The 16748-nt window shown below is 41.2% G+C and overlaps 1 long non-coding RNA gene across 1 annotated transcript; it reads left to right on the top strand.

The window, feature by feature from the left end:
* Window positions 1–12040: 12040 nt before the first annotated feature.
* Window positions 12041–16444, top strand: LOC103279175 (uncharacterized). The gene is made up of 2 exons (XR_506620.3): window positions 12041–12685; window positions 16202–16444. It is a non-coding gene; the product is annotated as an uncharacterized LOC103279175 (long non-coding RNA).
* The last annotated feature ends 304 nt before the right edge of the window (window positions 16445–16748 follow it).

Below are 16748 nucleotides of genomic sequence, written 5' to 3'. Positions count from 1 at the left end.
CAATAAAGATCCATAATATGGATAACAGCTGTTCGAAAAATTGTTGGAGAGGTTGCCAAGAAATGGGAACATATATTCACATGTAGTGTTAATGTAAATATGTACAGAAGTTCTGGGGAAAATTATAACAGAAAGTATTATGAAGAAAAAAATTAATAGAAATCCAGTGACTATGTTGTTATCTTTATACGATACTGATTATTGGAAATAAAACAAAAAGTGATGACTGACCATACCAGACCATAATACAATATTGTTGCTAAAATGCCGGACAAAATCAGTTACTATAAAAATGTCTGGGTGAGGGTATACCTTGCTTAGTTCCTGGAGTAAACCACAAAGGTTCACAACTGTTCTGAACAGTAGTCACTTCAAAACTCAAGAACAAAATGTCTGTCTTCTGATATTCATAATGTAAAGGGATAAAGGTTATTTTGCTTGTCCATTCCAGGCCTACCAAATTATATGTGCGGTGGGAACAGGAAGATCTGTAGCATCATATTACTTGCTATAAGTCCCATCTAGAACTTGATGAAAAGGAATATGCGTTTGTGAGAGAAGAGTTATTTGAAAGAACATGCTAAAGAAAAATGAAATATAATGCAAACCTATGAGAACATGCTAATTGCACATAGATTCACCATCTGTGGATGTAATATATATTTCCCAACCCACTACCCCATATGTTCTTGGAAGAAAGTACATTGAATTATGACGAATTATTATACCCAGCAAATATTTAAAGTACATGGTAAATAAAAATATACATTAGAAACAAGGAGTTTTGCCGTATCTTATGTGACTCATGCACATATCTAGAAATGTCACAGAAAGGGGAAGCAATGCTGGAGCAGTGGTCAGTGGCTGTCCCCAGACATTTGGGCATGATAAGTCAGTGTGAAATCGCCAAAACAACAGCATCATCAACACAACAACAACAATTTTATTTTTACCCATCTCTCCTTGTGGCTTGAGGTGAGCGCAACATAGTTAAAACACTTCATCATAAAACATTATAAAGGTAAAGGTAAAGGTTTTCCCCTGACATTAAGTCTAGTCGTGTCCAACTTGGGGTTGGTGCTCATCTCAATTTCTAAGCCGAAGAGCCTGTGTTGCCTGTAGACACCTTCAAGGTCATGTGGCCAGCATGACTGCATGGAGCACCAGAGTGGTACCTATTGATCCACTCACATTTGCATGTTTTCGAATTGCTAGGTTGGCAGAAGCTGGGGTTAACAGCGGAAGCTCACTCTGCTCCCTGGATTTGAACCGCCGACCTTTCAGTCAGAAAGTTCAGCAGCTCAGTGGTTTGACTTGCTGTGCCACTGAGGACTCCATATAAAACATTATGTAAAATACATATAGTAAAGGTAAAGGTTTTCCCCTGACATTAAGTCCAGTCGTGACCGACTCTGGGGGTTGGTGCTCATCTCCATTTCTAAGCCAAAGAGCCAGCATTGTCCGTAGACACCTCCAAGGTCATGTGGCTGGCATGACTGCATGGAGTGCCGTTACCTTCCCGCTGGAGCGGTACCTATTTATCTACTCACATTTGCATGTTTTCAAACTGCTAGGTTGGCAGGAGCTGGGGCTAACAGCAGGCGTTCATTTCACTCCCGGGAATGAGCATATACAGTAGAGTCTCACTTATCCAACATAAATGGGCTGGCAGAACGTTGGATAAGCAAATATGTTGGATAATAAGGAGGGATTAAGGAAAAGCCTATTAAACATCAAATTAGGTTATGATTTTACAAATTAAGCACCAAAACATCATGTTATACAACAAATTTGACGGAAAAAGTAGTTCAATACGCAGTAATGCTATGTAGTAATTACTGTATTTACGAATTTAGCACCAAAATATCACGATGTATTGAAAACATTGACTACAAAAATGTGTTGGATAATCCAGAACGTTGGATAAGTGAGTGTTAGATAAGTGAGACTCTACTGTATTAAAATATATTAAAATATATTGAATATATTTAATATATTAAGATGTATTTCTATGAAATAGATATATTGAAATACACAGGACAAAGATGAAAATACAATAAACACAGGACATGCATTTAAAATTCATAGTTAAAAAACTGACTGGGTAGTTCTGCCGGAAGAGAGAAGTCTTCAATGGTCTCTTAAATTCTAACAGTTCATTTAGACTGGTCGGTAATTATTAAGTTCTGGGAAACCAGGGAGGGCTTTTTTCAACAATTACTAATTGCTGCTTCTTTTAAGCAAATTGGGAAGCAAAACAAAACCCCTATAAAATATAAATCTGATATGTTTAAATTTGCTCACAATGAATTCCTATATGTTTCTTTAGAACTCAGCCCCACTGACTTCCACGAGGCTTTCTTCCAAAAAGGTGGGTATTGGCCCAAATACTATGGCCACAGTCATATTAACTATAGGCTTATAGGAGCTAAAACAGTAATTTACTCAAACTCTGCATGGTACTGCTGCCTTAAACTCACTAATTTAAACTAACATGTATATGAAGTTAGTGAAGTGGACTCCTAAGCAATGGGGGTACCTATCATTTTGCTGCTTCAGATGAAGCCAGATCCCTTCTCTATCCCATCATTAGGGAGTCGGGGCAACTCTCAAACAAACAAACAAACCTTGCTCTTCAAACATTTCTTCCTTCACCTACTGCCCTACTCCCTGTGATGCTGATTGATTTGAAGCCAATCACGTCATCTTGTTGCATCAGGCAAGACAGCTGACCTTGGATCCCGCATGTAGCTTCCAATTATTTTCATAACAGTTATAACTGCAAAATTATCATCAGTATAAGAGTGCATCATTGTGAGATAATCCAATATTTAGAACTAAAACTCCAAGATACCTAAAATGTTAAAAAATGAACTTGGCACAGCAGAATTGCCAAGCTATTACATATGTTAAAAATCCAAACATGGGGTGCCATCTGCTCTCCAGGAAGAAATGTTTTGTTCATGCACAAACTCCCCATCTCCATTTAACTAAGATACATTAGTGTTGCTGTGTGGTTTCCGGACTGTATGGCCGTGTTCTAGCTGATGTTTCACCAGCATCTGTGGCTGGCATCTTCAGAGGATCTGACATTAGTTTCTCAAGAGGTGCAAGGGGCAAAGTCCTTTATTATCCAAAACTTTGGTAGAGGACATTTTGGGGATATCTTATTTTTTAAAAAGTAAGACAGGATACCAGTAAGTGTTGCCAATAAAGACAATCTATTTTCCCTCATTTCCATTTCCTCCTCATGATTGTGGCACATCTCTACTAACACTACTTTAAAAAGTACTCCAGTTTCCAGTTAAAATGTGTTCTCAGCTGCTAAAATTGATTTTCTGCATTAGATAAGAGCTTCCAGATTTACAACTGTGAAAAAAACCCAGTAATTCCGACTGATGCTATAAGACAGGACAGGCCAAGAAAACTCAATATCCAATATACTAAGAGTGTACATTTCTCTATCCTCTAACATGAATAATGAGACTAGACTAGAGTTTGAAAAACCATTGTCCACGGTCAGAGCCGGCCCTAGGTATTTTTCAAGTGTAGGCGAACAGAATTTTGGCGCCCCCCCCCCAAACCAATCACTGAAAAATAAAAGTGTTAGATAAGCGAAATTTTTGGATAATAAGGAGGGATTAAGGAAACATCTATTAAACATCAAATTACATTAAGATTTTACAAATTAAGCACCAAAACATCATGTTTTACAACAAATCAACAGAAAAAGCAGTCTTGACTGCACTCCTGTATGTTTTGCGCCCGAAGCGACCACTTAATTCGCCTCATTGTTGGACCGGCTCTGTCCACGGTTCAGGTCCTGCCTACCTATGTGACCACATTCCCCCCTATTAACCTGTGTGGGCTCTGAGAGGCCTTCCTCTTGGTCCCACCTCCATCTCAAGTATAGTTGGTGGGGACGAGGGAAAGGGCCTTCTTGATGTTGGTTCTTTGGCTCTGGAACGCCCTCCCAGGGAGATTAGGCAAGCTCCCACACTGTCCTCTTTCTGTAAGGACTTGAAGACCTGGATGTTCAAACAACCTAGGCCCCAGTCAAACAAGTTTTTGAGATGCCTAGGCCCCAGTTGGCCAACATATTTTTGTGGAGCCTTGCACTTCATTTCATGCCCTTGTCCCATGGGCGTAATTTTGCATTTATCCCTTGCCCTAGTGTTACAACCTGGCTGCATCTACCACAGCTAATTGTCATTGAATTGATAAATGATGTTTTTAACCGAGTTTATATGCCTATTGTTTTATTCAATTTGTGTTTTTATTTTAGATGTACTTCTTGTTTTATGTTTTGGCACTGTTACATCCCTGGGCAGCGAGAGCACTGAAAACCAACACAGAGACCAATACAATCTAATATCTTTATTGAAGCAAATAAAGTTCCAAAAGAAAATAAGCAGAAAAGTTGAACAAGCAGTTGACCTTTCAGGAAAGATCAAAATTAGTCCAATAAGTGAAAGTCTTATGTCCAATATTAAGGTCCAAAATCCAGAAACCGAAACACACTCAAACTCGGCTTGAATATTGAGTGGGGAAAAGGAGCAAGGTAGAACAGATGAGTTCTCTGGAGTAAGTGTCCAAAAGCAAGATGTCAAGGCAAGGCACGAACTGGATATGCTGGAGCTGAAACACAGTCCAAACTTGGGCAAGAAGGTAGACCGACGCCCGGTCTACTCAAGCGCACCGTCAGGCCGCTTGGGAAATTCAGAAGCTAGAGACGATGATGCTTCTCAGTGAGAAGTAACGTTGACACCACAAAGGAAAGTTTCCAGCACACTACTTTTATTGAAGTTCATAAGCTCCTCCAAGCCAGGTGCCTGATTTCCTAATTCTTCCCAAGAGAACTGAGCTTAGCCATAGTCACCACGCTCCGCTAATCTGGCGCTTCTCCTCAAGCTTTGTCTCTGCGATCTCTCTGTTTTCAAAAAAGCCCTGCGATCAAACACTAACCCATCAGGAGAATCTGGGAGAGCTGGCACTGTTTCAAGGGCATCCTTAATTGGCGCTGGCTCGGAAATGTCCATAGAAGGCATCTGGAAAGGAGTTGAATCTTGCTGACGTGGGAGAAAACCAGTCTTCTTCGTCCTGGTCAGCAATGGCCACAGGGTCAGGGGCCAAAGGTGCCTGAGGTATCACAGGCACTTTGTGCCGGTGTAAGCCGTCCTCAGTCCCTTTGGGGAGATGGTGGCGGGATACAAGAATAAATTTATTATTATTACTATAAAGTTGTTTTTTGGGATTACATTAGCCAAGATGGTTGGGTAATTTAAGGAGTTATATTCTAAATAATTTCTGCCTGTGGTTACTCTTACTAAAGATCTCATCACATGGAGGGAAGAGTGGACAAGCAGAGGGAACTGCCTTATTTCATTCCCGCCATCTTTGTGATGGCAATGGTCAGCTGCCATCACAAGTTCTTTGTCCACCTTTCCCCACTTCTACCCATTTTATCTCATTGGGAATCAGATGGCACCTGACTCCTGAAAAAGCAGTCTTCTTTCCATTTTCCTGCTCTGCCGCAACAAAGTCCCATGGGCAACCATCAGAAGTTGTCTTGCATCATATGATGGCCTCCATGGGACTCCATTTTGGCAGCACAGAGAAACAGAGAGAAGTTTGTGTGTGATGATGTCCTTCATATTTATCTAGAAGGATTCCAACTATATATCACAACCACAGAGAGCTAAAAATATTTCAGAGAGTCCTCATTCCCATCAAATCCAGTTTTCATTTAGAGAGCTCTGTGTATGTGTTTTGTCTTGTGAGATGAAAGAAACACAAAGAACACATTTTGACTCAATCCACATTTTATGAAACTCATATCTTTTTGGGAGTGTAGGAACATATTGCGGACTTTTATTTTTTCCATGATTTTGCTAATATAAAGGTTCTGTAATGGCAATCTATCCACATTTATGTTAACGGAACTTTAATGAAACAAATCTATAGCTCCAAGGTGATGAGATGAATTTAATCAAAGCAAAAACTGTCATTTCCACATTTGTGGCAAAAATTTCTTCCGTACAAACGAAATTTTGGATGAGAGAAATTCAGCCAGTTTCCAAATGTATGAACAGTAGACAAAACATGATAAAGACCCTTTTTGTCATCTCTGTGAAGCCCATCTGTCATACCCCAGCCACCTTTGGCTTCTGAACCTGATCCAGAAATGAACTATGACCAGGAGGAAGCTTATTCTGACCTAGTCCACAGAGCTCTTTCCAATTACAGCTGCCGGCTATTGATAGCTCGGATGATTCCTTAATTGGGAAAGAAAGTGAAAATATTACTCCCATGGCGGAACCAGATGTTCTTAGTTCCCCAGAGAATGTGTCCTTCAACAGAAGGGAGTTTCTTCATCGCCAGAGATCTGAGAAACAAGAACTCCGCAGGAGTAACCGCTTGGCATTTCGAAGGGACAATGGATAGAAGGTTTTCCCTTGGGAACCTTTAGGGAGTTTGGCTTTCCTTGTTTGTGATCAAATCTAAGTTCAATAAAAGTGCTTTGCACTGTGGACACTTTGCGATTTCCTGAGAAAGGTTCACCGACTCTAGCTCCTGTTTCTTCCAAGCCAAGTTTCCAGATCCTGGCGGCCAAGCCGAGCCGTGAGTCCCGAGTAGACCCGGTTTAAATCTACCTCCTTGCCTAGCTCCTGAACCATGTCTCGCCTCAGTTTCATCATGTTCCTGCCTGGATATCAAAGACTTCCTAGTGACTTTGGACCCTGTTATTTCAGTCTTGCTTCCTTGTTTTTCTCCGCTCAAGAACTTTCCAACAGTTTTGAGCGTGTTTTGGTTTCTGGACTTTGGACAATAATATTGGACATTTCCCTTCAATTCTTTGGACTAATTCATACCTTTTCATAAAGGACTATTATCTGCTCAACCTTTCCACCTATTCATTCCTGGATTTATATTTGTTTTAATAAAGATATGTTTATTGGTCTCTGTCTGGTTTCCAGTGCTCACGCTGCCTGGGGTGCAACACCATCAGAGCTCCCAAGTCTTTAAAAACCTTGGACCCATCAAGGCATTCGAGAATCATATTATCCCAAACCTAGGAACTGTGTTTCCAGGGATAATCCTGTCAAGCACCCACTATCTCCCAACTTTGCCCTCATTCCATCCACAAACCCTTTCAAAGAGGCAGCAGACACACCAGGTAACAGACAGCTTCAAATGCGACTAATGACAGTTTATTCCATTCTATGCACCAATAGCGAACTATAAAGGAATATACTTTTAACTCAATGGGATCGTGGATCCTAAATTGCACCAATCACAAACTGTAAATGAATGTACTTTTGAACGAATGAGATTGCGTATCCTGAAACTCCACCACTCGCCTTTGCTCTTCATGTGTTTCAAATGTGTGTAGCTTTTCTATATAATGTCCATGTTTGTACATTGAACGCATGCTGGGTTTAGGAACTATCCCCAGTGTCCAATCTGGGCAAAGTCTTCAACTCCTGCCTTCAACTCCTGTGTATTTCATTGGACCAAATGGGAGCTACAGCACCCAGGTTTTCAGACAATAAAGATGTCTTATTAACAACAACAACATCTTTCTTTACAATGTTGTAGGAGGTAGGTAAAAATATAGATACATAAAGGAACACAAATTTGTCACTGCATCTTTCTGTTTGTTGGCTTAAAAATGTAGATTTCTTTCTGAAAAGAACTAAATAAGTTTAGGAACTTCTGGATAAAGTAACAAGACAGTCCTATTAGTGTGAAGAAATAAGGATATTTGCACAAAGACAGTGTCTTCCCATTTCCTTTTTTTTCTTTTCCTTTATAACATCTTGTCCTTGGTTGGCCTCTCTTCCCTTTTCCTTCAAATTTCCCCAGCAATATTGTCTGTCCTGTCTTCTCATTATGTGGCCAAAGTATTTCATATTTGCTTTCCATCCAGTGAGCAGTCAGGCATTATCTCCTGGAGTATGGACTGGTTTGATCTTCTTGTGGTCCAAGGCACTCTAAAACTTTTCCTCCAACACCACAGTTCAAAAGCCTCTATCTTCCTTTGCTCAGCCTTCCTTATGGTCCAGCTCTCACATCCATAGGTTACTACGGGGAATACCACTGCTTTAACTATGCGGACCTTCATTGCCAGTGTGATGTCTCTACTCTTCATTATTTTATCGAGATTGGTCATTGCTCTCCTCCAGAGCCATCCTTAGGTTATTATCTGGAGTAGGCAAATGGAATTTTGGCATCCCCCGGGAGGCAGGGCTGCGCGGGGCGGTAGGCATGACCGTGCGGGGCGGGAGGCGGGGCTGCGCAGGGCAGGAAGGAAGACGTTCCTGGGTGCTTTGCTGAGGAGAAAAGTGGCCCCCGCTTCTGTCCTCAGCAAAGCACCCAGGAACATTTTCCTTCTCGCCAGGAAGACATTCCTGGGCGCTTTGCTGAGGAGAAAAGTGGCACCGCTTCTCTCCTCAGCAAAGCACCCAGGAGCATTTTCCTTCTCGCCAGGAAGACGTTCCTGGGCGCTTTGCTGAGGAGAAAAGTGGCACTGCTTCTCTCCTCAGCAAAGCGCCCAAGAACGTTTTCCTTCTTGCCAGGAAGACGTTCCTGGGCGCTTTGCTGAGGAGAAAAGCGGTGCCCACTTCTCTCCTCAGCAAAGCGCCCAGGAACGTTTTCCTTCTCACCAGGAAGACGTTCCTGGGCGCTTTGCTGAGGAGAGAAGCGCGGAACGCCTTCTTGGCGACGCTTTCCTTCCAGAGCTAGGATTTGCCTGAATGGCACCCCCAACAAGATGGCGCCACAGGCAAATGCCTAGTTGGCCTGGGGGGTGAACCGCCCCTGCTCTCCTCCCAAGAAGTAAACATCTTCTGATATCCTGGCTGCAGTCTGCATTTGCAGTAATCTTAGCACTTAGACAATGTCTGTCACTGCCTCAAAATCCAAATAAAACAGCATGAATAAACACACAATTTTGGTTGGAGAAAAAGGGAAACCCACAACAAGTTTCTTCTCTTTTCTTTAATCTGTGGCTTTGATAGTTGCTTATTGCAGGATTTCAATAAGAACAGTTTTTAACCTTAAGAGTTGGTGCATTAAAAGGGGAAAAATGAGTGGAAAACAGCCTGGCCATATGACACAGGAGCACTATTTTCCATCTTTGCTTGTTATCAAACAATTGTAATCAGCATTGACGAAGATAATATGATGTCACTCTTTAATCTGGCAAGCTCGAGGAAACCACTTCCTTCATATGTAGGCTGGCGGTCTCATGATTGCCATTTAATTCTGAAACACTCATTGAAATGATGCAAGAATGCAGAGCTTTGGTGTTTTTGCCTGTGTTTTTTAAAAATATAATGAATGAGCACTATTATGAAACGATCTCCAGCTATGTTAGGAAATATGCTGGTTATTTAACAAAATATACTGATTTTCTTCAAGCAATGCAGGGGCTGTGGAGGCAAAGCATGTGACCTACAAATGTACAGAGTTGGTCCCTAATTTTAACATCAATTAAAAAACTGAGACATCTTTGGAAATTTGGGGTTTGGCTTCCTTGGCTATAGTTAAGCCATGAGGACATAAATGTTCATTTTGAGGCCTGTATTTTGTTGTTGAGATGATCAAATTGCAGAACTGCACGTCAATGAATATTTTTTTTCAAAAAGTGGGTCATAATAATAAATTTAATGTCATTATATAAATATAGGTTATCTATTTACCAGGGTAAATTATAACACCAAATAGAAGTTTAACGTGATGTAAATCTTACAGTTACCTCTTGTTGGGAATGTGTAGCAGATATGAAGAAACCCTGAAGGGATTTGAGATCCGTCAGAATTATAGTAAATATCCCTTGAATTGGCTCTAAACATATCTGGGTTTTCTTGAAGTTTCAAGACTAATTTAGAGGGTCACCACAATTCCTCCACATTAAGAAAGTAAGTGGGGGAGGGAGAAGAGAGGTGCATATGCATTTAAGTCTGAAAGTAAAATCTTGCAAATGAAATAAATTAATAATTGAATAATAAAGTAATTAAAAACACATTACAATTATAAGGCTTAAAAGATTTTTATATTGATCTTGTATTCCTGATCCAATCTGTTATGGTTGCATGCTACAGCATTCTGGAATTCTGATGGGGGTGTTTAGAACTAGAGAGCTCTAGTCCTATGCCGTTACACCCAGGCACCTTTTAGAGCTTTAAGATGTGCTTCTTTCTTTGCCTGGGTGAACTGCAGGGGCCTTACTTTGAAGCTCAGGAATCCCAGTAACCAAAGTCACTTCACGTTGAACAATCAAACAAGATTTTATTTTCTCAAAGTTCTTGGCAGACTTGGCACAAATTGTTGAGGTTACAAATACAAATAGTCAACTTATAAAACCTTGCAGACGTTCCTTTCTTGCTTTCCCCCTTAGTTGCTGGGTTAACTTCTTCCAAAGGCGAAGAGATCCTGAGATCCTCTTTACCCTAGTCCTGAGCTGCTATATCAGAAAGAGCAGGTCTTTCACTATCTAAGCTCAAAGCTAGCTTGGAGACAAAGTAGTTGGAGCTTCTTCCAATGGCAGAGAAATCCTGGGATATTCTCTGCCCCAGTGCTGAGTTGCTATATTAGAAAGAGCAGGTCTTTCCCTATCTACACTCAGCACCAGTTTCAAAGGCAGGAGGTCAGTACTTACAATGGCTTGTCTGAACTGGCCTACCTTGACCACAAGCACATATGAGATCCTTTCTCTTCTGCAAAAAGCCAAAAAAGGCTTTTCAAAATGGAGGTTTCATCCCTAGGAAAAGGGGTGGTCTCAAAAACAAGAGAATACTTTGCAAGCTTTCATCAGCAAAAGCTTTGCAGAATGGTTACAAAACTCTGCTAATGGTTAACTTTCAGGGTGCTATTGAGTCTGCAGCAACCCTGGAAAAAATGCAAAAAAGGGTGCTATTTCCTACAACCATGGGAAAATGCAAATCAAACCCCTGGGAGATGGAACAAGTCCATTTCCCTGAACTACAACTAACTATACATTTCAGGATTCAACAAGATGAAGACTAGCAGTTAAAGTGGTATAGTGTAATGTTGTTAAAACAAAGGACATTAGTGCACATGGCTAATATCATGGGTTCAAAATTCCCCAGCCTTCAAGAAATGCCTTATCATCATGCGACATTGTTCTACACCCATCTCAAACTAACCTTCCAACTCAAGTCGAAGGAGGTACTTGTAAAAAAAAAATGGGGAAAACCTATTTTAGGTAGACGGAAGTACCTTGAATATGTGTTCAAAGTGTTTTCAAACTAGTGCGGTAATCCAAAAGGGCTTCAGCAGTGCGTTTAGGGACTGTAATGTGTCATTGCGGGCATGCTTCATTCCCCCATGATCATAGTGCTAGTCATTTAACTTTTGGCGAGCAGACTGAGGAGCTCTGGCTACAAAAGTATTACTATGCTGTTTCACCCTGGTCATTTCCTTAAAAAAACAATGAAACTGCAATTTCACTGCTAATTCTAGACACTAACAGAGATTACCCCTTTGATTATGCATTTCCATATTTTTTCCTAACTTTCTTTGGTTCTTTTGCAAACATTCATGCAATTCGTTGGAAGCAAAATGCTGCAAACTCCAGTCTGAGCTGGTTTGCCAATCTATCTATATATATAAATGAATGATGGCATCACGGCGACCAACAAAACAACAAAACTACAGGCCCCCAACCTCGAAATTTGACAACACAAACCATCATCCACGCCTCTAGGTTGATACAACAAAAAGAAAAGAAAAGTAAAGTCCTAATTAGAGGGAAAGGAATAATTGTTTTTATCCAATTGCTGCCAGTTAGAGGACTAATCTCCTCCCACTTGGTCTCCTAGCAACCCACTCAGCCCAGGGGACAAGCCGAGTTAGGCCTCACTTAGGCCTCTTCCACAGATTATCTGATTTGCACTGGATTATATGGCAGTGTAGACTCAAGGCCCTTCCACACAGCTATATAACCCATTTATAATGGACTTAATGCCAGGGAAAACCTTTACCTTTTACCTTAACTACCACCAATTCCTCAATACTTTATCTCCTATACCACCATACTTCGCCACAGCAACGCGTGGCTGGGTACAGCTAGTGAGAAGTAAATGTATTGGGAGTGTCATGGATAGCATGGATGAGGGTTTGCTGAGTGAGGGCTTGGTTGCTGAACTAGAGCCCCACCAGGAACAGCAACTCCATCAGCCACACCCAGAAATAACAACTACTCAGGCTGCTGGCCAAACCCAAGAGGCTTTTGTTGAGCAGGCTGAGAAAGAGTTAAATGTGCTTTCTCTTGTGGAACTAAGGAAAGAAAAGTTCGGCTTAGGAGAAGGCTGGCAATTGGGATCAGCTGTGAAAGCAGCATTTAAGGATTTGCACAAGTGTTACCTGATTGCTGGCTGCAACTTCTGTATCCATGTCTGGACCTTAGAACCCTGTCCCTTGTGTACTTTTTGGAAACTGGACTGCTCTTGACTTGTGAACACCACCTAGTTGTTTGGCATTCTGGTATTTGGTTTTGTCTCTGGACAGGACACTTGGATTTCCTTTCTGATGGTTCCCTTGGGTTCCGTTTCTGCCATGAACCAATTGGCTTGACCTTGGACTGTAATACTCTCCTGTTGGTGTTTCCAGGTTGAGGCTCATGACAGGGAGGAAGGCAAGTCCTAGCAGTTGCAGTAAGGTAAGAGCTCTTGCAAGTTTCTTGAAGGGCTTGGAGAATGATGCCATAAGAAAAGTGGGTATCCTGGCTTGCTCAAGCTCAAAGCTAGATGGTTTTCCATGCCATCTATATTCATGTCCTCAGAATCTCTGTGGCAGTGGAAGTAGCAGCTTCAGTCAGAGCTTGAAAGGCACTAGTAACTGATAGATGCTAGTTCCTGCTGCTGCCTTTGAAATAGATAGCAGCTGCTGCCCTCCCAACTAAGGATGAAAACTTCCACCAAGAGCGTTTAACAAAACCTCTAACAAAGAAGCTCCCTTTTACAAAGTCTTTTTACTTCTGATTCCTTCTCTTTTCTTTTTTATCTTCTAACTGAAAGAGTTTTTAAAGCAGCATTAACATTGGAAGGATGGTGAATGAGGGCTGGAGAAACATTGCCTTTTGTTGTTGGCAGGCCCATAGCCAGGATTTTCAGGGGCTGAGTCTGAGTGAGAGAGGATCTACCTAGCAAATCTTTTGTATCATTATCCCAATAACCCCATGCATATGGAATATATTGAGCATGGTGATCAGATTATGATATGAATAAACATATCAGTTTAAATAATAAATGTAAGGCCGTCTTGCGGACCACCCTGAGAATTTGGGGGGGGGGGCTGAAGCCCCTCAAGCCCCCCCCCCGGCTACATGCCAGGGTGGGTGAGAGAGTGAGAGAGCAACATGGCAGGCATGAAGTTAGCGGGCAGCCCTGAGGAGGAGAAGCAGCAATGGGGGTAAACAAATAAATAAATAATTTTCCCACGAAACGAGGGAAAACTGTAAATCCTGAGCTGGAAGACAATGAGATTTTGCTTGAGCTGGTCTTTCTGCAGCTCTGTATGCCTGACTATCAGAGGAGAGGTAAGCTTCCACGAACAGCAAAACAGAGAGAAAAGAGGAGACCAGATAAGTCTGTCTCACAGCTATCTTCAGCATGTTAAAAAAAGCATAGATCTATACATTTGGCAGGAGCCCCGGTGGCGAAGTGTGTTAAAGCACTGAGCTGCTGAACCTGCAGACCGAAAGGTCACAGGCTCAAATCCCGGGAGCGGAGTGAGCACCCGCTGTTAGCTCCAGCTTCTGCCAACCTAGCAGGTCGAAAACATGCCAATGTGAGTAGATAAATAGGTACCGCTCCGGCGGGAAGGTAACGGCGCTCTATGCAGTCATGCTGGCCACACGACCTTGGAGCTGTCTACGGACAACGCCGGCTCTTCGGCTTAGAAATGGAGATGAGCACCAACCCCCAGAGTCAGACATTTACCTTTTTTATACATTTGGCAACCAAATGGAAATACAGTAGAGTCTCGCTTATCCAACGTAAATGGGCTGGCAGAACGTTGGATAAGCGAATATGTTGGATAATAAGGAGAGATTAAGGAAAAGTCTATTAAACATCAAATTAGGTTATGATTTTACAAATTAAGCACCAAAACATCATGTTATGCAACAAATTTGACAGAAAAAGTAGTTCAATACACAGTGATGCTCTGTAGTAATTACTGTATTTACGAATTTAGCACCAAAATATCACGATATATTGAAAACATTGACTACAAAAATGCATTGGATAATCCAGAAGGTTGGATAAGCGAGTGTTGGATAAGTGAGGCTCTACTATAGAAGAAAAGTGGAGGTGAGTGAAAGAAAAGGTCGTTCTTGGGTATAATTTGGAAGAAACATTCAAGTAATCTCTAGAAAGTTCAAAATGTTTTTTTTTTTTTTACTTCTTCAAGGCTTGTTCAACCTGGATGTTTCAATTCACATGTATGTTTTGTTGACATTGGACAAAAACTTCATTGAAACTTTGCTTGAGATGAGTTCACAACTCAAGACATGAATTCCATGAAACAGGTGTGTGTGTATAGCTGGACGAGTTCTAATTTGAAACCACTCCGACTGATCACACAGGGCAGTGCCACCATCCCTTTTCCCAAAAGGAGATGGCACTTATAATTCTTCTTTCCCCAAGTCATGCAGACACCTTTGTTGACACTGGCAAAGGCACCCAGTGATGACCAGAAGCTCTTCGGGTTCAGCCTGACTGGACTGTCACTGACCTGGTTCAGAACTGGAGTGGTGAAAACACCATATCAGACTCTGGGACTGGTTCAAAGCCATCCTCCCCATCCCTACTTTCCTGAGCAGATAACTTGTTTGCTACTATAGACAAGGCAGATGGCAAGATGCAGAGGAGCCAAGGCAGAACGAATCATTTGGAAATTTTGGAGCTGTTTTGTCTTACAGTTCAGTTATGAATTTAAAGGCAGAGTTTTGTTACTACAGTAGAGTCTCACTTATCCAACATTCGCTTATCCAACATTCTGGATTATCCAATGCAGTCTGCCTTTTTGTATTCAATGTTTTTGTAGTCAATCTTTTCAATACATTGTGATGTTTTGGTGTTAAATTCGTAAATACAGTAATACTACACAATATTGCTGTGTACTGAACTGCTTTTTCTGTCAAATTTGTTGTAAAACATGATGCTTTGGTGCTTAATTTCTAAAATCATAATGTAATTTGATGTTTAATAGGCTTTTCCTTAATCCCTCCTTATTATTCAACACAGCCCGGGCTGTGGCGCAGCAAGCCAGCTGCAACTAGCTGCAATGAATCACTCTGACCAGGAGGTCATGAGTTTGAGGCCCGCTCGGAGCCTATGTTTGTCTTGTCTTTGTTCTATGTTAAAAGGCATTGAATGTTTGCCTATATGTGTAATGTGATCCACCCTGAGTCCCCTTCGCGGTGAGACGGGTGGAATATAAATACTGTAAATAAAATATTTGCTTATCCAACGTTCTGCTGGCCCATTTATGTTGGATAAGTGAGACTCTACTGTACCTAGAAAGCCTACTTCCTTTTGGAGAACACTCAGCCAATTATATATCAAGGCATAAATAATTCCCAATTAGCAGCTGATGGAAAAACTTGGATCAAGAAAATTCTTCTAGTAACTTAACAGCAAACTATCGATGATCATGCATGAAGCATGCACTGAAGAGATCACAAGCATGAATAATTTAGCAATAATGTACCAATTCTATTTTAAAAAATCACCCGCAAATAGTTTTTAGAGCTATTGGGGAGTATCACCCATGGCCTAATTCAGTTAACTCTCAATCTTGAGCTAGGATTCCCTTGTTCGCTTCCATCACTTGACAGCATCAAGTGATGATGTGCATGCATGAATGGGGACATCACAGAATTGATGCCACAGACAAAGCGATTGCACATTATTTCAAGTGTAATGTTCTTCAGCTCATTCTGTCACGTGAGTTCAATTTTGCCCTCAAGTGCCGAGAAATTAAATGATACACAAGCAGGACCTCCCAAGCTTTAGCCAAGTGTTTTTGAGAACAAGGATTCTCTTCCTCTTTCATGCTTCTCTGATAGGAATGCTTTTGACAGTGCTACAAGCCTAACACTACAGGGCCTCCACTCTGGGAATGGCTATGTTTTTCTACAGAGAAATTTCCTGTCATGTTGAATCTGCAGACACATTGGAGCTGGAAGGCTTTCCTAAGGAGGAGGCAACTAACTATATGGAGTGACTGTTCTTCAGATTGTTGCTGGGTACTTTACTTTATCAAGACAGAAGTGAGGAAAGCTTGTCCTATCAATCAACCCCTACAGACCAGAATGTGGCTTGAGGCTTTTTTTTTTTTTTTGCAACCTTTGTGTTCGTATGGAGTGCTGAGGAGTTTACTGCCATCTACTGACAATAAAATATTGGATTTCTGAATCGGTATTTGGCTTCTTCAGAACTGAGAACCAGCTGGATATGGTTTACTTGTAACCAGCTGAATTGATTAAAAAAGGAGACTTTGGAGAGAGAAAGTAACTGCACAAGTAGCAAATCAATGGGCAAAACTTGTGCAACCTCTGAGAGTTTCAGAACCCAAATTCCCGCAGCTCTTCTGTTTAAGAGCCAAGGATGATCAAGTGTCACAATTATCAAATCAAGCTGGCATTTTCCTTTTTATTTTCGTTTTCAGAAATTGATTTTAAAAACTTTTAAAAAACATTTTTGCATATTCCACCA

The sequence above is a fragment of the Anolis carolinensis genome, chromosome 6, assembly GCF_035594765.1.
Source record: "Anolis carolinensis isolate JA03-04 chromosome 6, rAnoCar3.1.pri, whole genome shotgun sequence".
NCBI classification, from domain to species: Eukaryota; Metazoa; Chordata; class Lepidosauria; order Squamata; family Dactyloidae; genus Anolis; species Anolis carolinensis.
This window is presented reverse-complemented; position numbering and strand designations above follow the sequence as displayed.